The sequence below is a fragment of the Jaculus jaculus genome, chromosome 15 (genome assembly GCF_020740685.1).
Source record: "Jaculus jaculus isolate mJacJac1 chromosome 15, mJacJac1.mat.Y.cur, whole genome shotgun sequence".
NCBI lineage: Eukaryota > Metazoa > Chordata > Mammalia > Rodentia > Dipodidae > Jaculus > Jaculus jaculus.
This window is the reverse complement of record NC_059116.1, coordinates 62189053-62215771: the sequence shown is the minus strand read 5'-3', so window position 1 is coordinate 62215771 and position 26719 is coordinate 62189053. Positions and strand designations below refer to the sequence as shown.

The 26719-nt window shown below is 40.6% G+C and overlaps 1 pseudogene; it reads left to right on the top strand.

Moving 5' to 3' along the window:
• The window catches only part of LOC123455068, a 108025-nt pseudogene extending 83645 nt beyond the window's left edge, over window positions 1–24380 (top strand).
• Window positions 24381–26719: the final 2339 nt, after the last annotated feature.

Here is a 26719-nt window from a genome sequence, read left to right as displayed (position 1 = left end):
TGTGCTTGCCTGTGAACTCTAAGAACTGAGGTTCAGCTCTCCAGTACCCACAAAAGCCAGATACACAAGGTGGTGCATGCTTCTGGAGTTCATTTGTAGTGGCTAGAGGCTCTGGAACACCCATTTTCTCTCTCTCTCAAATAAATAAATAAAATAAGATTTTATTTATATATATATATATATGTGTGTGTGTGTGTGTGTATGTATGTATATATATATATAATATTCAGTCCCATGGATCATATATGTATGGGATCCATGGGACTAGCTTTCACTTAACATTTTCAAGATTTGTCCACATTGCAGCATAAATTTACATTTAGTTCCTGTGGTGGTTTGATTCAGGTGTCCCCCATAAACTTAAGTGTTCTGAATGCTAGGTTCCAAGCTGATGGAGATTCAGAAATTAACACCTCCAGGAGGCAGTGTATTATTGTGGGTAGGCTTATGGGTGTTATAGCCAGCTCCCCCTTGCAGGTATTTGGCACAGTCTCTCCTGTTCTGGCTGTCCACTTGATGCTGGCCAGGAAGTGATGTTCACCCTCTGCTCATGCCATCATTTTCCCTATCATCGTGGAGCATCCCCCTCGAGGCTGTAAGATAAAATAAACTTCTTTTTGCCCACAAGCTGCACTTAGTTGGGTGATTTCTACCAGCAATGTGAACCTGACTGCAACAAGTTATGTTGGTACCAAGAGTGGAGTAATTTGCTGCTAGACATATGACCACGTAGCTTTGGCTTTTGGGAGCTGATTTTCAAGAGAAATGTGGAAGGATTTGAAACCTTAGCCTAAGAGATGCCTTGAAGTGCTGATGGACTTTTCTGGTCAGAGTTGAAAGACCTGAATGCAGTAAGAACTATGGTTTGTGAGGTTTAGCTTATGAGGATGAGAAAGAGCTTTGCTTGCAAAGTTCCTAATTCTGGTCCAATAACATTTCATTTCAATAATACCATCTTTTTTAATATGTCTATGGATCTACTGATGGACATTTTAGGTATTTCCCCTTTACAGCTATTATGCAATTCTATGAACATTTGTGTATAATAATTCATGTGACAAGTTTTCATTACTTGGGCATATGCTTAGAAGCACAACTGTTGTATCACACAATACTTTCATATTTAACATTTTAAGGAACTGTCAAACTATTTTCCAAAGTGGCTGCACATTTCACAAATACATCAGCAATACATTTCTAGACATCTTGGCCAGCACTTACAGCCTTTTTAAAATGGGAGCCATCCTGTTTGGCATGCCTTGTAGTGGTATTGATGTGTGTTTGTATATTTTTCAAATCATATTTTTCATGTGATTGTTGGCCATTTGTATATACACTTTGGAGAACTGTTCATATAGAGATTCAAATTCAGAACAGTTTTTGAGTTAGTTTTCTTTTCATTAATAAGTTTTAAGACATTTTTATATATTCTAAATGTAATTTGCTAATCAGATACATGATTTGCAAATACGTTTTCATTATATGGATATGTTATTTTTCAACCAACTAGTACTTCATATATGCTTATTACAAAGTACAGCAATGCCAGAAAACTTACTGTTGGACATTATTCCTTTCACTCTTGTATTTTTATCTCCACTTCTTTCTTTTCTGCTTTAAAAGACAGCATTGCCCTTCTCAATTATTTAACATGTTAATGTCAAAAGCAAACACCACTTTGACATTGAATGCATAGTTGATCTCTCTCTCTTTCTCTCTTTGAAGCATTTGCTCTTTTATTTCTTTATATCATTAACCAACCAGAAAAACAAGGAAATAGGAGGTTTCCCATAAATGCTCCTATCTTTTATCTCTTGCTCACAGAATCCACCGCACAGGTTGCTGCTACCACACTTAACACTTCAGGATGGACTTACTGCCATACTTGGTAAGTCTATTTTCTCTTCTTTCCTGCTGTCAGTATCTGCTGCTGTGCTTCTCAAACATGGAAATATTTTTAGGACCCATAATTCTTAATTGTGCAAGGGATAATCTCTGTCCAGGCTGCCTTGGAATTTTAATAGTCCAGAATATATATTACAGAGAACATCAACCAAAACCACTGTCCTGGAATAAAGTGAACATCACTCTTCAGTGACCACAATTGTTTTTATGGTGTATGTATGGTACATATTTGCATGTTCATACATGTGAGTGCAGGCACATGCTTGCTACAGCACACTTGTGCAGGTCAGAGGACAGCTTTCCAATGCTGCTCTACTTTGTTTTATGCAGGATTGTTTGTTCATTGCTCCCTTCAGCAGGCTAGGTAAACCTCCAGCTTCCAGAGGATTCTCATGTCTCTGCTTCTTTCTTCCTTGCCCTAGGCACACTGAGATTGCAAGTACTTGCTTCTGTATCAGTTTTATGTGGGATCCAGACTTGGGTCCTCACAATTTCAGGGCAAAGGTTTTATCCATTGACCCATCTCCCCAGCCCCCATGATTATGATTCTTCACATGGAGTGGTGGTTTGATGCAGGCATCCTCTATAAACACAGGTTTTCTGAATGCCATGTCCCCAGATGATGGTAATTTGGGAATTAAACCCTCCTGGAGGCAGTGTATTGTTAGGGGCAGGCTTATGGGTATTATAGCCAGCTTCTTCTTGCAAGTGTTTAGCACATTCACCTGTTGCTATGGTCCATCTGATGTCATCCAACAGGTGATGTACACCCTCTGCTCATGTTATTATCCCCTGCCATTATAGAGCTTCCCTTTGAGTCTGTAAGCCAAAACAAACCTTTTTGCCCACAAGATGCTCTTGGTTGGGTGTTTTCTGCCAACAATGTGAACCTGACTGCAAGACATGGTACCTCCCTCCCTCCTTCCTTGCCTTCTTTCCACTTTGCCTATTATTCTTTGTCATCATAAAGCTACTGACGTGCGACCACATCTCATCTCTATCTCTTCCACTTGCTCCCTGTGGTAAGATAGCCTTCACTTGACTGAGCCTTTCATTCTGCTTTTATTGCTTTTTAATTCCCAGGGTCTTTCTGGGAACTCAAACTACTCACACTGAGGTCATCACCTTGCATTTTAAGGAGGCATTTGAATGATAGGGCTTCCAGAGAAAAATGTGTTCTAACCATTATAAAATGGGACATCTGTGCATGGATTGGGGTCATACAGCATGCAGCCAGTTCTTCACAGGACTGTGGAAATGACTCAGCTGGTAAAGTACTCGCCTCACAAGCATGAGGACCTGAGTTTAATCCCCAAGACCCACGTGAAAGTGCTATATGTGACTTATGCCTATAATCCCAGGGCTGGTGAGGCAGAGACAGGAGGATCCCTGGGGCTTGTAGGCTGGCTTTGCTAGCCCAATTGGCAAGTTTCAGGCTAATGAGAGTTCCTGCTCAAAAGATAGATGGTGTCTAAGGAATGACTCGTGAGTTGTCCTCTGGCCTCCACACATTCATGAACACACATGAATCTTAAAGTCTTTTCTGGATCTGGAGAGATGGCTTAGCAGCTAACTGCTTGCCTGTGAAGCCTAAAGACCCCAGTTCAAGACTTGATTCCCCAGGACCCACATAAGCCAGATGTACAAGGTGGAGCATGCACCTGGAGTTCGTTTGCAGTGGCTGGAGGCACTGACATGCCCACTCTCTCTATCTATCTGCCTCTTTCCCTCTCTGTCTGTATGCTGCTCACCAATAAATAAAAATAAACAAAAAAAATTTTTAAGTCTTGTCTGAACTCCACTGAGGAGGCCCTCAATAGAATGGGAGTAAGAGAGAAGAGATATGAGTATAACCTTATTCAAATATAACCAATATGCAATACGTTCTTAACATGAAGTTCATAACAATACAATAATAATTTCTCTTCTTTTTTAGAGAAAGTAAGAGAGAGAGAGAGAGAGAGAGAATTGGCACACCAGGGCCTCAGCCACTGTAATCGAATGCCAGATGCTTGTGCCACCTAGTGGGCATGTGCAACCTTGTGTTTTCCTCACCTTTGTGAGTCTGGCTTATGTGGGATCTGGAGATAGATGGAATATGGATCTTTAGGCTTCACAGGCAAGAACCTTAACTGCTCAGCCATCTCTCCAGCCCAAAACAATTATATTTAAAAGTATTTTCTGTATTGTAAAATGTATGAACTGCTAACATGAAATTTCTCAATTGTTTTTAACATACTTATATGGTATATTATATTGCTATTTCTGTCTACTTGATTTTTACTCATATAAAACTTGTCTGGTAGTTCAACTATGATGTGTGGATTTGATTAGCTGAATTATCAATGTTATAATAAGTATGTTGTTGGATAACCACTAAAGAGAAAGTTACATATTAGTAAATATTTATCAAAACTAGTAATAATCGCATGAAATGATGTTCATGTTAAGTGAGAAAGCAGGATATACAATTGTAGACTGTGTGATTGCTACTACATAAATAAAATTGTTGACAGCTAAGGATGTATGTAGCTCAGTGGTACAGAAATGGTATAACATACATAATATCCTAAGTTTAGTTCCCAGCAGTGAAAGAAACAATTTTTCCCACAGGACAAAGAAATCACACTAAAATACTCATTGTTTTGCTTCTACCTGCCAATAATTTCCAAGTATCCCACAAATGAATATTGTATTGACTTTAAGTTTCACTTTGTGGGGCTGAGGAGATGGCTCAGTGGTAAAGTGCTTGCTCCACAAGCGTGAGAACCTGAGTTCAGATCCCCAGGACATACATAAAATGCCAGGCACTGAAGTGTGCAACTGTAATCCCAACACAGGGGAGGTGGAAAATGGAGCTCCCTGGGGCTCACTGGCTAGCTAGTCTCTGTGAATTGTGAGCTCGAGATTCAATGAGAACAAAGCAAAGCATGACTGAGGAAGACTGACATCAACCACTGGCCCTGACATGCACATGCACACATATGCACCTGCACTCACACATGCACACAAACATGCATACGTGCATGCACCCCACCCATGCATTTCATATAATTTGTCTGCCTATTTGTCCAGAATTTAGCAACTTTATTATTATAGTGAGCACATATTGTCATTGAAGCACGAAGCTTTTTTTAAAGAAAAAAATCATTAAATACACTATACTTTTCATAAATCTTCATTCTTAATATAATGTAATTTATGGCCTAGAGATATGAAATATCTGTTAAAACTCCAGGGCTACTACTTCACAGCTTTTAAGACAGCTATTGATTGGAAAAACCAAACCAGCAAATGATGTATTGGCAATATGGGGAAACTAGAAACCTTGTGCATGGTTAGAAAGTAAAATTGTGTAGCTGCCGCTATACAAACAGTAGGGAAATTCCTTACAAAAGGAAATGTACAATTACCCCAGAATCAGAGTCACTTGTGGGGCTTTACCCAGAAACTGAAATCAGGGACCAGAAGAAATGTTTCTGCACTTCTGTTTGGGGCAGCGTTATTCACAGTAGTGAAAGTGAAAACACACTGAGGGTCTACCAATAAGTGGACAGACAAGCAAAATACAACAGAGACTTGTGCTGGGAAAGGATTCAGCCTCCAAAGTATGGGAATTCTGACACATGCTACCAGATGCAGGAATATGGATAAGATTGTTTTAAATGAAGTAGGTGGTCATGAAAGTACATACAATATATGATTTCATGCATTCCACCCTAAGTACACAGAGACAGAAACTAGAAAGCTGGTTGTGAGCCACTGCAGAAGGCAGCTGAGGCATTGTGTGATGGGTAGAGAACTTATTGTCCTCATTACTGAGGTCTTTGCCTTCAAACCAGTGATAGGGAAGTACCTCTAATTTCTGCACATAACTGGAAAAAAGTTTCCTTTATGTAATACTAAGCAGTTATAAACTAAAAGTGAAATTTATCCTTGGATTTTTAAATGATTTTAAAATCCCTTATCTCTGAAAACATATTTATTATATAAAAATATTCATGTAGAATTATTAACTTCTTTAACTGTCTAGTTCAGCAGCAATAAACACATTCGCACTGTTATGCATCCATCACCACCATCCATTTCTGTATCTTCTTTTATCTTTTCTAAATAGATTGTCTAATAATTTGTTCTCAACAAGAGGCACACTGTAGGGCTGGAGAGATGGCTTAACGGTTAAGCACTTGCCTGTGAAGCCCAAGGACCCCGGTTCAAGGCTCAATTCCCCAGGACCCACATTAGCCAGATGCACAAGGGGCCACACACATCTGAGTTCCTTTGCAGTGGCTGAGGACCTGGCAGGCCCATTCTTTCTCTCTCTCTCTCTCCCTCTCTCTCCCTTTTTCTCTCTGTCTGTCACTCTCAAATAAATAAAATAAACAACAAAAAAATTTTTTTAAAGAAGCACACTGTAGGCTCTGTGAGGAAATTAAAGTGGGGGCTTGCATTGTCACAGAGCATACACTGCTATTTGGTGACCAAGGATCAGATATTAGATAACTGGCATTCAAGGAGAATCCTGCCCCACTGAGTCCTGCACCCGTCCCTTGTGACCTGCATGCAGATGAAAACCTGTTGATAAGTATCTGAGCTCAAGACTTAGATATACTTATCAGCCACCTTACAATAACTACCATATTCAAGGGCATTTTAAATGGTTGGGAATTTTGCTGAGTTGTTCACCTGTTTAGGAAACCACATCACTGATGTCAAACACTGGAATCTGGTTTTGTTCATAGCTGTCACATTCAAGGTGAACCATCATAAAGGCAAGGATGTGACTGTATTCTCTCTGTTAACAGGGCTGAATCAAGTATTACACATTAAATGCATATCATTTAGGTTACTCTTTGTATTTCTTTAGCTGTTTTGCGTCAACATGGGGTAACTGTGTCAAACTACAGTGGTGTTAGATAGGATGATGAGTTCCTAATTGGAATCAGCAAAAAACTTAGAAGCTAACTTGGAAAGGTTAATACCAAGCTAAATGAAGTTAGAGAAAGAAAAATGAGGTGTTTTTCAGAAATCTTGATTTGGCTTGACCAGTTTTAATATGCATTTACCTCCTTCCTAAATTCTTGCTGTGGTCAAAGTTTATTAGGACTGAAGAGGAAAGAGGTTCCTGGAGAACAATCATGGCTTTTTGAGATAATTGTATCAGTCAGGGTCACCAGAGACAGAGTGAGCTCATAAGTATGGATCTACACACAGAAAAATAGAGATTGGTTATAAGGAGCTGTCTTGTGCCACTGTGGACAGGCAAGTCTGAAGAGAGTAGAACAAACCTGCAGGCTGGGGAATGACGTTGCACCTTGAGGTGGGAGGAGCCCACCTGGAGGCGGAATTCTTTCCTTGACATTTACCTCTTACCACCCTTAGCTACCTGATTCCCACACACATTATGAAGGATATTGTGGTTTCTCAGTCTACAAACTGAAAGATTAATCACATTTTCTAGTGTGTGTGTGTGTGTAATGGTTAATCTCTAGCTGTCAACTGGACAGGATTTAGAATCACTATAGAAACAAATCTCTGGTCATGTCTGTGAAGGGTTTTCAAGATTAGAATAGCTGAGGTGTGAGGACCCCACCCTAACTGTGAGCAGCTGCACTCCGTGGGTGGGGATCCTGGACTGTACAGAAAGGAGAAAGGGCTGGAGAGATGGCTTAGCACTTAAGCAGCCTGACTGTTAAGCCTAAGGATTCAGGTTCATTTCTCCAAGTACCACATAAGCCAGATGCACAAGGTGATACGTGTTTCTGGAGTTCATTTGCAGTGGCTGGAGGTCCTGGCATGCCCATTCTCTCGCTCTCTCTTTTCTCTCAAATAAATAAATAAAAATAAAACCTTTGTTTTGTTTGAAAAAGGAAAAAGCCAGCTGAGTATTGAGCATTCATATCTCTCTACTTCCTCCCTATGGATGTAACAATATAACTCTGCTTTCTTGTTCCTGCCATGATAGAATTTGCCTAGAAACTCAACCGAAAATAAAGGCCTTTCTTTCTTTAAGCTGCTTTTGGTTGGATATTTTTTCCAGCAACAAGAAGGTAACTGATTGTGTGTGTGTGTGTGTGTGTAAGTGTGTGTGGTATATGTATGCATAATGTAGATACATGCATGGGCAGGTGCATGTTCTTACAGTCAGGTTCACAATGCTGGCAGAACACACTTGACCAAGAGCAGCTTGTGGGGGAAAAGAGGTTTATTTGCCTTACAGACTCAAGGGTAAGCTCTATGATGGCAGGGGAAATGATGGCATAAGCAGAGGGTGGACATCACCTCCTGGCCAACATCAGATGGACAAGCAACAAGACAGTGTGCCAAACACTGACAAGAGGAAGCTTGCTATAACACCCAAAAGTCCATCCCCAACAGCACAGGCTTGTTGAAGCTAGCTTGTTGGATTACTTGTGGGGAGACCTGATGGAGCCATGAGGATGAACTGTGGGTTGCAGCAGAGAACCAGTGGAGATGCCAGGACTGTGGAATGGCTGCCAAGGAGATCTGCTGGCACCAGATGAAGTTTTATGAGGATCCAACTCCAAAATTGCCATTTTCTGAGGATCTAACATTCAGAACACTTAAGTTATGGGGGACACATGAATCAAACTATCATATTCTGCCTTTGAATCCCATAAACTGAACCATACGTGATGCAAAATGCAATGCATTAAGCCCAACTTTAAAAATCCCCATAGTTTTGGATATGATGGAGAATGGAGTTTAAAAGAGGAAAGTGGGGGGAGGAAGGATCTTACCATGGGATATTGCTTACAATCATGGAAGTTGTTAATAAAAAATAAATTAATTTTTAAGAAGACCCCATAGTTTTTATCAACCCTAATGATGTCCAAACATCTCCATAATCCAAGGTCTTTTAACTGAGCCCTAATACCAAAAAATAAAAATAACGGTACAGAATAAACATTCACACTGCAAAAGATAGCATTGAGTATAGCAAAGAAATATTCAACCAATACAGGATTTAAACAGGGCAAACATCAAATTCTATAGCACCAAGTTCAACAACTTTAATCAATGACAAATATCCAAGTGTGATAATTCTAACCAGCAACAAGTCTCTGGAGTTTCAATTCTGCCCCTCCAGCTAGGCTACTCACAGTATCACAGAACTTCATCTGGTGTTTTGGGTACAATCCTCTGGAGAAAAACCAAGTAGCTTGCTTAAAGCAGCCTCCTGCCCCTCTCCTAGAGGACCTGCAGTCAACTCATTATTTTTTTTTTTTACTATTGAATTATTCATCTTGGCTTTCTAGATCACCATTTTAAAAAATATATTTATTTATGTATTTATTTATTTAAAAGAGAGAGGAAAAGGCAGATAAAGAGAGAATGGGCATTCCAGGGCCTCCAGACACTGAGAATGAACTACAGATACTTGTGCTACCTTGTGCATTTGGCTTATGTGGGGAATCAAACCTGGGTCCTTAGGCTTCACAAACAAGCACCTTAACCACTAAGCCATGTCTCCAGTCCATAGATTGCCATTTTTTAACAGGTCATGTATGACTTCAAACTGTGAACTGCCCATCTCAGGAGTGTGCCTGCCTCTCTAGCTGATAAAATCCTTCCTCATATGCATGTTTCCTCAAGAAATGCTCTTCATTTCTTTGTTGGAGAGGATGCGTTGCTCTGGTTTCTTCCTTGATGCAAGTAATAAATCTTTTTTAGTCCATGTTCTGTTTGTATTCACTGGCTTTATACCCACCAATAAGAGAATCCATTGTAATCAGTTAGTTATACCTTCTCTAAAATAGCAACACCTTAATCATAACACATACTACAGTAGACAAGATCCTTGGTTTGGGGGGAGGTTTATTTCCTGGGGGGGGAGTAAAATGAAAGATATTTTTACTGATCACTTACTATCTGCCAGTCAGTATGTCAAGCTCATTGTTTATTTATTTTTTATTTGAAAGAGAGAATGAGTGTGCCAGGGCCTCGTACCCCTGCAAATAAACCCTAAGATGCATGAGCCACTTTGTGCATCTCGTTTTACATGGGCACAGGGGAATTGAACCTGGGATAGCAGGCTTTGCAAGCAAGCTTCTTTAGCCACTGAGCCATCTCTTCAGTCCCTGTATAGATTATTTCAACTCCATCCTTAGTTCTGCCCTAATAGTTATGTGTGTTAGTAATCCAAGTCACAAGAAAATTAAGATTATGTAACCCAGCAAGGTCAAAGAACAAATGGAGGAACTAGAACTCAGAGGTAGGAAAACTGAGGTCTGACCCTGGAATCTCAGCCCCTCTCCCAGGTTTCCTTCCAGGAATATAAGGAGACTGAATGTGAAGGCAATGGGTCTGACCCAGAACTTAGAAGCTGGTGCAGCTGGAGACCCTGGAAAGACTGAGAAGAGTAAGATAGATAGGGTGGACACAGGGAAATCATGGGAGCTTGCTGCTCTGCCCATCTGACCAGGTTTAATGAGAGATACCATCTCATGGAAACAAGAGAAAGAGGAATAGAGGACACCCAGTGTTCTCCTCTGACCTTCACATATATGTGCATGGGGGCCAGGCATCTGCACACACATATGTACATACTATAAACACACACACATACACCACACCATACATACTAGTTCACACATACACATAAAGGTCACTTCAAGAAAGAACTCTGTGCATTTTGCAGTGATTTTTTTTTAATTTTAATTTATTTATTTATTTGAGAGCGACAGACACAGAGAGAAAGACAGATAGAGGGAGAGAGAGAGAATGGGCGCGCCAGGGCTTCCAGCCTCTGCAAACAAACTCCAGACGCGTGCGCCCCCTTGTGCATCTGGCTAACGTGGGACCTGGGGAACCGAGCCTCGAACCGGGGTCCTTAGGCTTCACAGGCAAGCACTTAACCGCTAAGCCATCTCTCCAGCCCTTGCAGTGATTTTTGTCACTAGATTTTCATTTCATTTTGCTTCACTCCATCCTTTGAGAATGTAATACATTACAAATTTAGGTCACAAATGTTCCACTTTCCATTGCAAAACTGTTACATGGTTGTGAAACAGACAAAACCATATATTAATCTGAATCCATTTATCAAAAATATAAGTTAGCAAGAATATCAAAAAATAATAATAATCAAAATAATAATAATAATCAAAAATAATCAAAAAAGCATATCATGGGGCTGGAGAGATGGAATAGTGGTTAAGGAGCATGTCTGTGAAGCCTAAGAACCCAGGTTCAATTCTCCAGGTCCCATGTAAGTCAGATGCACATGGTGGCACATGCATCTACAGTTCATTTGTAGTGACTAGAGGCCCTGGTGTGCCCATTCTCTACCTGTCTCTGTCTCTCTCTCTCTCTCTCTCTCTCTCTCTCTCTCTCTTAAATAAATAAAATCTTTAAAAAAAAAAAAAAAAGCACATCATGGGCTGGGCTGGAGAGATGGCTTAGTTGTTAAGGCATTTGCCTGCCAAGCCAAAGGACCCAGGTTCAATTCCCCAGGACCCACATAAGCCAGATGGCAGCTAGAAGTCCTGGTGTGCCCATTCTCTCTCTCTCTCTCTCTCTCTCTCTCTCTCTCTCTCTCTCTCCATAGATAGATAGATAGATAGATAGATAGATAGATAGATAGATAGATACATGTATATATGTGTGTATGTATATATATATATATATATATATACACACACATATATATATATATACATATATATATATTGCTCTTTATCTCTCATAAATAAATAAACAAACAACATCATTAGCTGGTGGCTCATGCCTTTAATCTCAGCACTCAGAAGGCAGAGGTAGGAGGATCTTTGTGAGTTCAAGGCCAGCCAGGGACTGCAGTGTGTTCCAGGTTAGCCTGGACTGAAGCAAGACCCTACCTAAAAAACAAAACAAACTTTTTTAAAAACAATCTTTTTTGTTTCTTTTTATTTATTTATTTGAGAGTGACAGACAGAGAGAGAAAGAGGCAGACAGAGAGAGAGGAGAGTGGGTGCGCCAGGGCTTCTAGCCACTGCAAACAAACTCCAGACGCGTGCGCCCCCTTGTGCATCTGGCTAACTTAGGTCCTGGGGAATTGAAACTTGAACCGGGGTCCTTAGGCTTCACAGGCAAGCGCTTAACCGCTAAGCCATCTCTGCAGCCCAAAAAACAAAACAAACTTTAAAAGCACATATTTAACAAACCATTTTGTGGAAACGTATCATAGTGAACTGAAACTCTCTAGGAAGCAGTGAACAAAATGTAATAGTAATCATTTCAAAGCTTTGGGCAGGGGACATAACCAGATTGTGACTGCAATAAATAGAAGAAAGTTTATTTGCACCATGCCTCTGTAGATTCAATACACAAACTCTGTCCTCTGCACTGAACTAGATCCTGGAATCTACCCAGACTCCACACACTGTCAGTAACTCTGCTGTCAGCAAGTTGTAAGTGATCAAGAAATCTGAAGGGGCTTGGAAATATAACATCGGTACCCTCCATTAGAAATTCAAATAATCCTCAGGCAGCCCTACCTTTCAGTGAATGTTCATGACTGAACTATAAAGAAGTCAAAGAAGAAATCAAAAGAATCAAAGAAGACACAGGACACCAATTTAATGAAATAAAGAAGTCAATACAAGACATAAATAAGGAAATAGAAATAATAAAGAAAAACCAGTCAGAATTACTAGCAATGAAGAACACAGTAAATGAAATTTAAAAAAAAAAAAACTCTGTAGAAAATCTCACCAGTAGAATGAATGAAGGAAAGGACAGAATATCTAAGCTAGAAGACCAGGTGGCAGATCTAATACAGTCCAACAAAGAGAAACATGAACTAATAGAAAAGTATGAATGGGAATTTCAATATATGTGGGGCACTATGAAAAGACCAAACATAAGAATTCAGGGCATAGTAGAACGAGAAGAATTTCACTCCAAAGGCATAGTAGGTGTCTTCAACAAACTCATAGAAGATAACTTTCCACAAATTGGGAAAGAGGTGTCAATGCAGATACAGGAAGGCATTAGAACCCCAGCCAGACAACACCTGGAAAGAATCTCTCCTCGCCATATTATAATAAAACTACCAAGCACAAAATCCAAAGAAAAAAATATTGAAAGCAGTTAGAGAGAAAAATCAAGTTACCTACAAAGGCAAGCCCATCAGGATTACAGCAAATTACTCAACACAAACTTTAAAAGCCAGAAGGGCTTGGAGTGATGTATTCCAAGTCCTGAAAGATAACAACTGTCAACCAAGGTTAGTTTATCCTGCAAAGCTATCCATTCAAATAGACAGAGAAATAAGGACATTCCACGACAAAAGCAGAAGTATGAAAATCTGAAAGAAATGGATGATGTCCTTGATTTATATGACCTACCTAAATTAAAACAAGATGAGATTAATAACTTAAATAGACCTATAACAAGTATAGAAATCCAAGCAGTTATCAAAAATCTCCCAAATAAAAAAAGTCCAGGCCCAGATGGATTCACTGCTGAATTTTACCAGACCTTCATGGAAGAACTAACACCAATGCTTCTCAAACTTTTCCATAAAATAGAAAAGGAAGGAATCATACCAAACTCCTTCTACAAAGCCAGCATCAATCACACTGATACCAAAACCATACAAAGACAGAATAAAAAAGAAAATTACAGACCAATCTACCTCATGAACATAGATACAAAAATTCTCAACAAAATATTGGCAAGCAGAATACAAGACTATATCAGAAAAACCATTCATCCTGACTAAGTAGGCTTTATCCCAGAGATGCAGGGATGGTTCAACATATGCAAGTCAATAAATGTAATACATTGTATAAATGGACTGAAGGACAAAAATCACATGATTATCTCATTAGATGCAGAAAAATCATTTGACAAAATTCAATATCCCTTCATGATAAAAGTCCCACAAAAACTGGGAATAGAAGGAACATACCTCAATATAATAAAAGATATTTATGACAAATCTACAGCCAACATTATACTAAATGGAGAAAAACTTGAAACTTTTCCACTAAAATCAGGAATGAGACAAGGGTGTCCACTCTCCCCACTCTTACTTAAAATAGTACTGGAAGTTTTAGCCATAGCAATAAGGCAAGAGACACACATTAAAAAAGGGATACAATTTGTAAAGGAAGAGATCAAGTTATCATTTGCAGGTGATATGATTCTATAAATAAAGGACCTTGTCAGCAACTTTGGAAGAAGAAGGAACTAAAATTTCCTGCCACATGGACAAAGTATTGGAAACCCCAAGAACCTGACTGTACCACTGGGGCTTGAGCTCAGCGGCAGAGCACGGGTCTTGCATGAACAAGGTGCCAGATTCCACCCTGTAGTGGTTTGATTCAGGTGTCCCCCATAAATGTAGGTGTTATGAATGCTAGATCCCAAGCTGATGGAGATTTGGGAATTAATGCCTCCTGGAGAAGTGTATTGTTGGAGGCGAGCTTATGGGTGTTATAGCCAGTTTCCCCTTGCCAGTGTTTGGCACACTCTCCTGTTGCTATTGTCCACCTTATGTTGTCCAGGGGGTGATGTCCACCCTCTGCTCATGCCATCTTCTTCCTCTGCCATCATGGAGCTTCCTTTCGAGTCTGTAAGCCAAAATAAACCCTTTTATCCACAAAAAATAAATAAATAAATAAATAAATAAATAAATAAATAAATAGAAATAAACGACCTTAAAGACTCTACCAGAAAATTGTTAGAGCTGCTCCAAGGTCTGGGTTGCCTGCGTGGACAGTGTGTGGGCAGGCCAAGCAGTCTGGAGTTAATAGGCCAGACACCTGTTTCTGGGCTCCTTCCACCTCCACAGTCTGATTGTCAGCCCAGACAATGTGCTGTGGGCAGGCAGGTTCAATGATCTGGAGTAAGTAGGCCAGACTCTTGTTACCAGGCTCCTCCCACCTCCCCAATCTGAGTTCTTTGCACTGACAGAGTGTGGATGGGTGTGGCAGTCTGGAGTGACTACACCAGACCCCTGTTTCTGGGCTTCTCCCACCACCTCAGTCTGAGCTCCTTGCTCAGACAGTGTGTGGGTGGGTGCAGGAGTCTGGAATGAGTAGGCCATACCCCTGTTTCCAGGCTCCTCCCACCTACCCAGTCTAGGTTACCAGCACAGACAGTATGAGGGCATACAGAGCTGTCTGGAGTGAGTAGGTCAGACCCCTGTTTCCTAGCACCTCTTGCCTCCCCAGTCTGTGTGCCCTGCACTGGTCTGAGTGTGAATGAGCACAGTGGTCTGGAGTGAGTGGGCCAGTTCCCTGTTTCTGGGTTTCTCCCACCTCCCTGGTCTGGGATTCTTGAGCTGGTCTGGGTGCTGTGCAGCACAGCACAAAGTAGGCCAGATACCTGTTTCCTTGCTCCTCCCAGTCCCCTGCTCCTCTTGGTCCCAATGTGCCTTGCTTGGGGAGGTCTGGTCCCTGTGTGAGCTGTGGAATCAGGTCTTTTGCTCTGGTATCCTGGTTGGTCACTGGGTACCAACATCCTGTTCACCTGAGTAAGATGGTACTAGGGACAAAGGACAAAAATCTTGCATCTTCCTCAATAAAATAGTCTCCCTAAATTGGGTAGCCAACAACCCAAAAAAGCCTATGAAATTCAAAAAACAAGAGATCTCCACCAGGAATGTCTATTCCTACAGTGTAAGCTTCCAGTGAATTCATAGAGAAATCAACAGAAATTCATTCCCAAAATGAAAACACAACAATGAGACCCTAATGAAAAGAATCACTAGCTGGGCATGGTGGTGCATGCCTTTAATCCCAGCACTCGGGAGGCAGAGGTAGGAGGATCACCGTGAGTTCGAGGCCACCCTGAGACTCCATAGTGAATTCCAGGTCAGCCTGGACTAGAGTGAGACCCTACCTTGAAAAAAAAAAGAAAAAAGAAAAGAAAAGAATCACTAAACTGGAAGCAAAGCATCAAAGAACCAACAATCATATCAATGAAATTGAACAGAATCATCTCCTAGAGTGTTCAGCTTTTGAAAGTAGGCTTAACTTGATTGAAGAAAACATTAGAACCCTCCAAAGATGTATAAATAAGTTGACTTCAAGAAATGGAATATCTCAACAACCTGTTCATTAAGCTTAATGAAGACTTGATCAAATGCAAGAATGAACTACAGGAAGCATCAAGAAAATCAAAACTCAGCGAAGCCAGCCAGAAGCTACGGGGCAGGACAGGAACAGGTGAACTTCAGTTCATCTTTGTTCCCTCATGCCACCAGGCATGGGGCAGGCCCTGGCACCATGAAGATCTGGACGTTTGAGCACATTTTGACCACCCATGGGAAACCATTACTACTGCTGCCATGCAAAAATACCCAAGCCCAATGAACCCAAGTGTGGTTGGCATTGATGTACTCCACTGATATACAGATCCTTTGGAAAGTTGCACTGCCTCAGGCTTCTCAGCACTGAGTGGGGACTACCCTCCATTGTGAAGTCTCATATTGGTGCAGCAAGAACCAAAACATATGTGCAGGAGCATGCTGTGGTTGACCCTGTGAAGAAGACAATGGAGCTGAAATGTACTGATATTTCATTCACTAATATGGTTTCTGTAGATGAGAGACTTACCTACAAGCTACATCCTCAGGACCCAGAAAATGTCGGGTTCCAGTGCTGAGGAAGGACCAGGCCTGTTGGTTCCTCCCAAGGTGTTGAGGAAGAGGGTGGGATTTGGTCGACCCATAATCTCTTCTAGTCACTGGAGAAAAAACACACTGAGTCGGGAGTCTTGTGGAAGTAGGAACTCTCTTTATTGTTAAAATCAGTTGCCTATATCATGTTGGGGATGAAGGCAGGGATTTTAGGATAGGGGAAGAAGTAAAGACCAATAGTAAACTATGACTATTGAAATTCCAACTGCTGCATGGAAGTAGCAGGCCAGAAGTCATTAGGCATCTTGCTGAGTCCTAGCTGGCCAGAGACAGGTCTCCAAACTTTAGCTAGGCTCAGGAAGTTCCACTAGGCCTCACACCTGGGCCTTTCAGGGCCCAACATCTCCCCCTTTTGTTTTTGTAAGAGCATTAGTCACCATGGCCCCTTTCTTAGGTTGTCCCTCTCTGGGGATCTTACCCGTCACTGGGTACTATGTGTTTAGCTCACTGAGAACCCACTCCATGGTCTGTCTTAGGTTGTCTCAGTCAGTCTGAGATCTTACCCATCATTGGTCACATGGAGGGCAGAGGAAGTGGCAGTGGGTCATTTGAGGAACTTAATTCCTGAGTTGCCAGCCTGTGGTATTTTGACCTGATGAAGTTTTATTGCCTCTAGCCATTGGTGAATAAATTGTGTAATTTTGTTAATTACACAAGGCCCGACAGTGAGGAGAAGGAGAAGGAGAAAGAGAAGGAGGGGGAGGGGCCCAAGTAGAGGGAAAGGTAGGGTAAGAAGCCATGTAAGCCCATCCGCAGTGGGCTGTCCTGGAGGTCCTGTTGCCTTGTCTCCAAGTCTTGCTGGGGCCTCTTAATCTTGTCCTGGATGATTTCCTGTAAAAACAAATATACGCCTCCCTTTTTGGCCATTAGTAGGTCTAATCATCTCCTGTTTTGTAGGACTACCTCAAGGGAATCTAGCTGCTGTTGAAGATAGGTCTCCCTCTGATATAATCAAAAGTGGGCATAGGGAGGGCCTCATTTTTAGGAATGATATTTGCATCTGGGATTAATTTTTTAATTTGTGGTTTTCTTAAAATATTACTTAAAGAATATAAGAGGGCAGGAATCTTTGACAAGTTATAAAAGCAGATTAAAACCAATGGAGTTTCTGATGGTTTTGTGTGTGTGTGTGTGTGTGTGTGTGTGTGTGTGTGTGTGTGTTTTGATTGAAGATGGTTTTCATAAATGAAATGCCATTTCATCTGAACAGAACATTGCCAAATATTATTGTACAAAAAGTGACTTGTATAATTTCTGTGTTCTGGATAAGGTATAATACCCTAATGAATATTTCTGGAAAAGTCCTATACATTTTTTTACTTTGATCTAGTGATGAAATTCTATAAGCTGGTAATATATAAATATACAAATGACCTCACTGAAGATTTCAAGGTTAGCCTGGAATAAATGCTAGTCATTGCAAAAAAAAAAAAAAAGGAAAATCAGAAAAAACTCGAATTGAAATTGTACCTAAAAAAGGAAATGGACACAATGCAAAATAACATAATAGAAGAGAAAAAAAAAACAAAGAGAAATTATACAAACTTCTCTAGAATCCCTCACTGACAGAGTTACTCATATGGAACACAGAACCCATGACCCGGAAGATAAGACAGAAGAAATTAATCAGAAGGCCAAAAACTTTGCTAAGTTCAAAAAAAATCAAGTGAACAGAATATGACAGAAATGTGGGACATCCTAAAATGATCAAACATCTGGATCATGGGTATATCACAAGGAGAGGAAATCCAGGCTAGAGGCATAGAAAACACATTCAACAAAGTTATTGAAGAAAATTTTCTGAATCTCTCAAAAGAGAGGCCCATCCAGATACAAGAAGCCCACAGAACACCAAACAGACAGGACCAAAGAACAATGAAAACAAAGAAAGAGTGTTAAAAGCAGCAAGAGAGAAACAATTCACAACATACAAAGGCAATCCCATCAAAATTACATCAGATTCCTCAATGGAAAGCCTGCAAGCCCGAAGGGCCTGGAATGGAACAATTCAAACTATGGCTTTCAATCCAAGCTACTGTACACAGCAAAAGGATCCCTCATAATAGATGGTGAAACAAAAATTTCCATAAAAAAGTCAACTCTATGATTATATGAACACAAACCTACAGAGAATACTTGAGGGAATAAGGGAATACTCCACACAGAACAGTCAAATGACTCATCTCAAGAGCCAATAAGAAGATCACAATAACCAGAATAGACCAGGCTCAAAACACTACAAAACATAAGAAAGCACCAAATCCCATAAAACTCTTCATCATGGCAGGGATAAATTCAGACCTTACAGTAATAACCTTAAATATTAATGGAGTTAACTCACCCATCAAAAGACACAGGTTATCAGGATGGATCAAAACACTGGCCCATTCTACCCACTGTCTTCAAGAAACCCACATCACCACTAAAGATAGACACCTCCCAGGGTGAAAGGTTGGAAACTGATATTCCAAGCAAATGGCAATAAAAAACAAGCAGGTGTTGCTATATTAATATCTGATAAAATAGACTTCAAAACAAAATAATCCAAAAGGACACTTCTAACTCATGAAGGAAATGATCCAACATGAGCACATCACAAACATAAATACATATGCACCAAACACAGGTGCACCACGTTTTATAAAACAAAATCTACTCCACAATAAAACAGAAATAAATAGCAAAACCATAATTGTCAGAGGCTTTAATAGTCCACTATCATCAATAGACAGATCATCCAAGCAGAAAATCAACAGGCAAATAATAGATCTCAAAAACATCATAGATCAACTAGACCTAATGGATATCTACAGAATTTTCCACCTGAACTCTACAGAATACACATTCTTCTCAGAAACCCATGGAACCTTCTCCAAAATTGACCTTACATTAGGCAATAAAGTGTGCCTTCATAAAGTCAAGAAAATTGAAGTAACTTTCTGCTTCATGTCAGATCACAATGCTTTAAAGCTAGAAATTAACAACAAGAGACATATCATGAATTCCACCAGCTCCTGGAGATTAAATAACACACTTTTAGACAATGAATGGGTTATGGAAGAAATCAAAAAAGAAATTGTAAAATTTCTAGAATTGAATGATAAGGAAAACACAATCGACTTAAACTTATGGGACATAATGAATGCAGTCCTAAGGGGAAAAGTCATAGACCTAAATGCCTTTATTACAAAGGCAGAGAGATCCCACATCAATAACCTGTCTGTCCACCTAAAGACGCTGGAAAAGCAAGAAGAATCCAACCCAAAGAGCTCCAGACAGAAAGAAATAATTAAGATTAGAGCAGGCTTCTGGTCAAGATGGCATCCGCCTAACCATGCCACAACTCCAGGAAGGAAAGGCAAGATGTTTAGGGTTCACTGGGTCTTCTAGGGGTGAGCAGACTCTAAAAGACCTCCAGTGGGAGGGCACAGAGGATCAAAGCAGGGAATCCACGGATCCCCAATCCTCTCAAGCAGCTGTCCTAGCCATAGTCCCAGCTGCAGGCTCATCCTGCACTAACCAGAGGTAAGGGGACCCAGTCCAGCAGGCCAGGGTAGCTCCATGCCTCCACACTTGCCAGCACCATCCTACTTGCCACCACCCCACACCCATGTGCGCAGACCCAGGCCGGCAGGCTAGCACTCCCCCAGGGGACCTCCATGCATGACCACTTTCCCACTCACCGCCTTCCCCCACCCCTGTGCACAGAACGAGGCCGGCAGGCTAGCACTCCCCCAGGGGACCACCAAGTGTGAACACTGTCCCACTTGCTGCCACCCCCACCCATTTACCGACTCAGGCCTGTTGGCTAGCGTTCCCCCCCACCACCAGGTATTCCTGCACCCACAGAGTTCCACAGGAGAATTCTGCCATCCCCTCACCACCATGTGCAGATCCAGGCCAGCAGGCTAGGGTTCCCCCAGGGGACTGCAGGACCACTATTCCACTCGCCGCCAGTTTGCTGACCCAGGCCAGGAGGCTAGTGTTCCCCCAGTGGACCTGCACATACAAATGCCTTCCACTTTCCACTACACCCCATCTCCCTATGCAGACCCAGATCAGCAGGCTAGCACTCCCCCTGCTGCCACCAAGGACCTCCACATACCACTGCCCCTCCGTGCACAAATCTAGGCCAGCAGGCTAGGGTTCCCCACTCCCTAGGCTCTCCCATCACAAGGAACCTCCACACACACCTCGCATGTCACCTGACCCACAGAAGTCCCAAATCCCTTCCCTGCCCTGTCACAGGAAATGGCAGTCCCATTCACCCCTGCTACAGGGTTCCAAGGGATTCACTGTCCCATCCCTTCACCCTTCAGCTTCACAGAACCCAGGCATTCCCATCCTCCCCACCTCCACAAGCCAGGCACAACAACAGTCTCCTTTGTCCCATCCCCCCCTACTCCCCATCCCCTCAGGCCACCTGACCTCACAGTCCCATATTCTGAATCATGGAACAATAAGACCCTCCATCAGGTCCCCAGGACCCCACTACTGGCCTCCTTCCTTCTGAGCAGGCAGACCCAGTTGCAATCAGAAGCCTAGTGGAAGCAAACATGTAAGGGAGTAATCACTGAAGACACTTCAAGGGTAGATTACAGCTTCCACCTATGTTAAATGAGATCCCTACACTGTGATGAGCAGACTACAGCACAAAAGTAATAACATGAAAAATCAAATGCAAGTAAATCCAATAAGATTGCACAGTCACACAATGTACGTCTCTAACCAAAACATAGAAGAGACAATAAGAACCCAAACATGAAGATACAAGCTATGCAACCCTGACCAAGCAAATAGCAGAACTTAAAGAAAAGCAACAAAGGACCAATAATCATATGAATGCTGTCCTCACTAGATCAAGACCTAATAGACAAAAACCAGGAGGGTTCCAAAAACAGTTAAATTATCTGAAGGAGAAAAAGAACAAAAAAAGAGGACCTCAATAACAAGCTGGCTAAGCTCAATGAAGACATAAAGAAATGCAAGCATGAATTCCAAGAAGCATTAAGAAAATCAGTAATGGTGCATGACTTTAATCCTAGCACTCAGGAGGCAAAGGTAGGAGGATCAGCATGAGTTCAAAGCTACCCTGAGACTACATAATGAATTCCAGGGCAGCCTGAGCTAGAGTGACACTCCACCTTGAAAAACCAAAAAAAAAAAAAAAAAGAAAGAAATAAAATCAGAAAATGACATGAAAAGGGAACTTGACAGAGGGTTGAAACTATACCAAAAAAAAAAAAAAAAATCAGTAGAAAATACAAACCAAATTGAACAAGCCAAAATTCTCTAGAAGCTTTCAAGAACAGAGTCATGTGGAGGATAGAAACTTAGAACTGGAGGGAAAAACAGAAGGAACAGTTCATGAGTCCAAAAGTTTCAAAAAGTTCAAAAAAACTTTGTGAGCCAGGCATGGTGGCACATGCCTTTTATCCCAGCACTCAAGAGACAGAGGTAGGAGAATCACTGCGAATTCTAGGCTACTCTGAGACTACATAGTGAATTCCAGGTCAGCCTGGACTATAGTGAAACCCTACCTTGAAAAAAAAATTGTGAACAGAACATGAGGGAATTGTGGGATACCCTTAAAGGTGCCAACAACTGGATCATGTGAATACCAGAAGGGGAAGAAATTCAGACCAAATGCATGGAGAACTTATTCAACAAAATTATTAAAGAAAACTTTCCCACTCTCTCAAAAGAAAGTCCCATCAAGTTACAAGAAACTAAAAGAACTCTAAATAGTCTGGACAAAAGGAGAAATTCTCCAAAACATATTATCACTAAGACTCTAAACATTGATACAAAAGAGAAAGTCCTAAAAGCAGCCAAAGAGAAACAGCACATTACATATAAAGGCAACTCCAAAAGAATTACTTCAAACTTCTCAGTGGAAACCCTGAAAGCCAGAATGGCCTGGAATGGAGCTGCAAAGTCTAAGCACCTATGGTTCCACCCCAAACTACTCTACCCAGCAAAAGTATACCTCATAATAGATGGTGAAAGAAAAACTTTTCATGATAAAACTCAGCTTTGCAACTATATGACAAAGACAAACCTTCAGAGAGTACTTCAAGGAATTCTCCATATAGAAGAATCAAATAACCAACATCAAGGGCCTATAAGAAGCAGATCACAATAACCAAACTCATAGAAGAAACAAAAAACTACAAAGTCCAGGAAAACACCAAACCACATAAACCTCCAAAATATGGCAGGGATTAAATCAAACCTCACAGTTGTACCCTAAATATTAGTGGCCTTAATCCACCTATCAAGAGACACAAGCTAACAGGGTGGATCAGAAAATTACACTGCTCAATCTGCTGTCTTCAAGAAACCTACCTCACCATGAAAAACAGACATCTCCTAGGGGTGAAAGGGTAGAAAATGGTATTCCAAGCAAATGGAAAAAAGAAACAAGCAAGTGTAACTATATTAATATCAGATATAACAGACTTCAAATCAAAAGTAATAAAAAAAACAAAGAAGGTCACTTCCTACTTATCAAGGGAATGATCCAACAAGAGGATATCACAATCATCAATCTTTATGCACCAAACATAGGTGCACCACAATTCATGAAATAAAACCAACTTGACAACAAAACAGAAATAACCACCAGCACCATTATAGTTGGAGAATTCAATAGTCCACTATCAGCAGTATATAGATCATCCAAACAGAAAATTAACAGGGCATGAGAGAGCTCAACAAAGCCATAGATCAATTAGTCCTAATGGACATCTATAGAATATTGTACCCAAAATTCACAGAAACAAGGATCTGGACTTTGGGTCAAGTAACTACAGCTACTTGATATTTGACAAAGGCCCTAACAATTGATGCTGGAAAAGAGATAGCATATTCAACAAATGGTGCTGGACAAATTGGGTAACAATATGCAGGAAAATGAAACACAATCCACACATCTCGCCACACACAAAAATCAAGTCCATATGGATCAAAGCCCTCAATATAAGACCAGAAACTTGGCTACTACTGATCTCAAAAAAGAAAAAATTATAAGGGGATGATATTTGTCGAAAACACTGTGGACTTGGAGGGGCCCCCTTCAGACTTCTACTGCATCAATGCGTACAAGCCAGCTCAGCTTAGACAATGAAGCGACCTTTGGGTGTTCGTGCACAGACTGCTTCTTAGAGAAGTGCTGTCCTGCTGAAGCTGGAGTCATTATGGCTTATAATAAGAACCAGCAAATCAGGATCCAGACTGGCACTCCCGTCTACGAGGGCAACTCAAGGTGCCAGTGTGGGCCTGACTGTGCCAACAGGATTGTACAGGAAGGCACACAGTATTCACTGTGCATTTTTTGAACTAGCAATGGCTGTGGCTGGGGTGTAAAAACCCTTGTGAAGATTAAAAAAAATGAGTTTTGTCATGGAATCTATTGGAGAGGTAATCACGAGTGAAGAAGCTGAAAGGTGGGGGCAGTTGTGTGACAACAGAGGAATCACATACCTCTTTGATCTGGACTATGAATCTGATGAGTTCACAGTGGATGCTGCTCAATATGGAAATGTGTCTCATTTTGTGAATCATGGTTGTGACCCAAATCTTCGAGTGTTTAATGTTTGCATCAATAACCTCGATACTCTTCTTCCCAGAATAGCATTATTTTCCACCAGAACCATAAAGGCTAGAAAAGAGCTGACTTTTGATCATCAAATGAAAAGTTCTGGTGAGTTATCTTCAGATACTGTTGACTCCAGCCCTGCCAAAAAGAGGGTGAGAACTGAATGCAAATGTGGAGCAGTGACTTGCAGAGGTTACCTCAACTGAATTTTCAGGAATTGGAATCGATGATAAATATGGGGTTCCTCCCCACCCCACCCAATGTTAACAGTATAAAAGCATTTGGGAAGCTTTCATAGTATGAAGACCTATACCTATGTTGATTTACAGTTAATGACTCAAGACATTTGCCAAATACCTTATGCTGCTTCTGGTGAGGCTAAACCATCACATGACACTTTTTTTGAAGTACATGTATTTGATAGTTAGATATCAAATGCAGAAGACAAACTACTTACAAATCAGCATGTGCTTAGTTAAATCTGAATAGACAGTTGCTCCTGCTAGTGTTTGAACAGTGTTAAAATGAGCAGGTAATGGATGCTGATGGGAAACAACTCACCTTGATTCAAAGAAACTTAATTCAGCTTGGGCAAATGTACAAGTTCTATTGTTGTTACTATATTGTTGTTCCTGTTTAATACTGTTCTTATATTTGAGGCAAATATGTGATACTGAATTTTTACTCTATTTTCTACTTTTACATTAAAAGATTCACATTTTAGTGATATATATATATATATATATATATATGTATATATATATATATATATATATATGGGCCTATATCCCTAATGAACTTAGATGCTTGCAAACTGAATTCAACAACACATCAAAAGCATTATCCACCTTGAACAAGTAGGCTTCATCCCAGGGATGCAGGGATGGTTTAACTCACAGAAATCGGTCAATGTAATACACCACATAAATAAACTGAACCATGAGAACCACATGATCATCTCAATTGATGCAGAGAAGGCCTTTGACAAAATACAACATCACTTTATGATGAAAACACTGTAAAGAATATGCATGGATACAATAAAGGCTATATATATAAAGCTCCTAAAACCCAAATAATACTTAATGGGGAAAAACTCAAGGAGTTCTCACTGAGATCGGGAACAAGACAGAGATGCCCACTCTAATCACTGCTCTCCAACATAGTAGTAGAAGTACTAGCCCAAGCAATAAGACAGTAGAAAGAAATAAAAGGGATTCAAATTGGAAAGGAAGAAGTCAAGTCAACCCTATTTGCACATTACCTGATCCATGTAAGTGACCCAAAAGCCTCCATCTCCAAACCTCTAAAGGTGGTAAATTCCTTCAGCAAAGTGGCAAGATACAAAATCTATGCACAAAAATCAGTATCTTTTCTATATGAAAAGGACAAATATACAGAGAAAAAAATCAGTGAGGCTATACCATTTTAAATATCAACAAAAAAAATATTTAACTACCTTGAAATAACACTAACCAAGGATGTGAAAGACCTGGGCTGGAGAGATGGCTTAGTGGTTAAGCAATTGCCTGTGAAGCCTAAGGACCCTGGTTCATGGCTTAATTCTCCAGGTCCCATGTAAGCCAGATGCACAAGGGGACACATGCGTCTGAAGTTTGTTTGCAATGGATGGAGTGTCCATTCTCTCTCTATCTGCCTCTTTCGTCCTATGTCTGTCTGTCAGTCTCAAATAAATAAATAAAAATAAACAAAAAAAAATTTTAATTTTTTTAATTAAAAAAAAACATAAAAGCACTCAATAAACATATTGAGGAGGACCTGTCATGCTCCTGGATAGGTAGGTAGAATTAATATTGTAAAAATGGCAATTCTACCAAAAGCAATATGAAGATTTAATGCAATACCAATAAAAATAATAGTGTTTAAAACATGATCTCAAAATTCATATGGAATGTCAGAAGGACTCAGATATCCTAACATATCCTTGGGGGTGGGGGGGGGACTCTTCTGGTGGTATCACCATACCCAATCAAAGCTATAGTACAAAGCCATAGTGTCAAAAACAACATGGTACTGGAATAAAAACAGAAACATAGGGCTGGAGAGATGGCTTTGCGGTTAAGTGCTTGCCTGTGAAGCCTAAGGACCCCAGTTCGAGGCTTGATTCCCCAGGACCCACATTAGCCAGATGCACAAGGGGGCGCACGCATCTGGAGTTCATTTGCAGTGGCTGGAGGCCTGGCACGCCCATTCTCTCTCTCTCTCTTCTCTCTCTGCCTCTTTCTTTCTTTGTCTGTCACTGTCAAAATAAATAAATAAAAATAAACCAAAAAAAAAACCAGAAACATAGACCAATGGAATAGGGTAGAAGATCCAGAACTTAGGTCCAGTAACTCCAACTGCTTGATCTTTGACAAAGGTGCCAATAACATAGATTGGAGAAAAGACAGCATCTTCAACAAATGGTGTTGGACAAATTGGATGATCATATGAAGAAAAATGAAATTAGACCCACTCAAAAATCAAGTCCAAATGGATTAAACACCTCAATATAAGACATAAAACTCTTCAACTACTGGAAGAACAAACAGGAGACACTT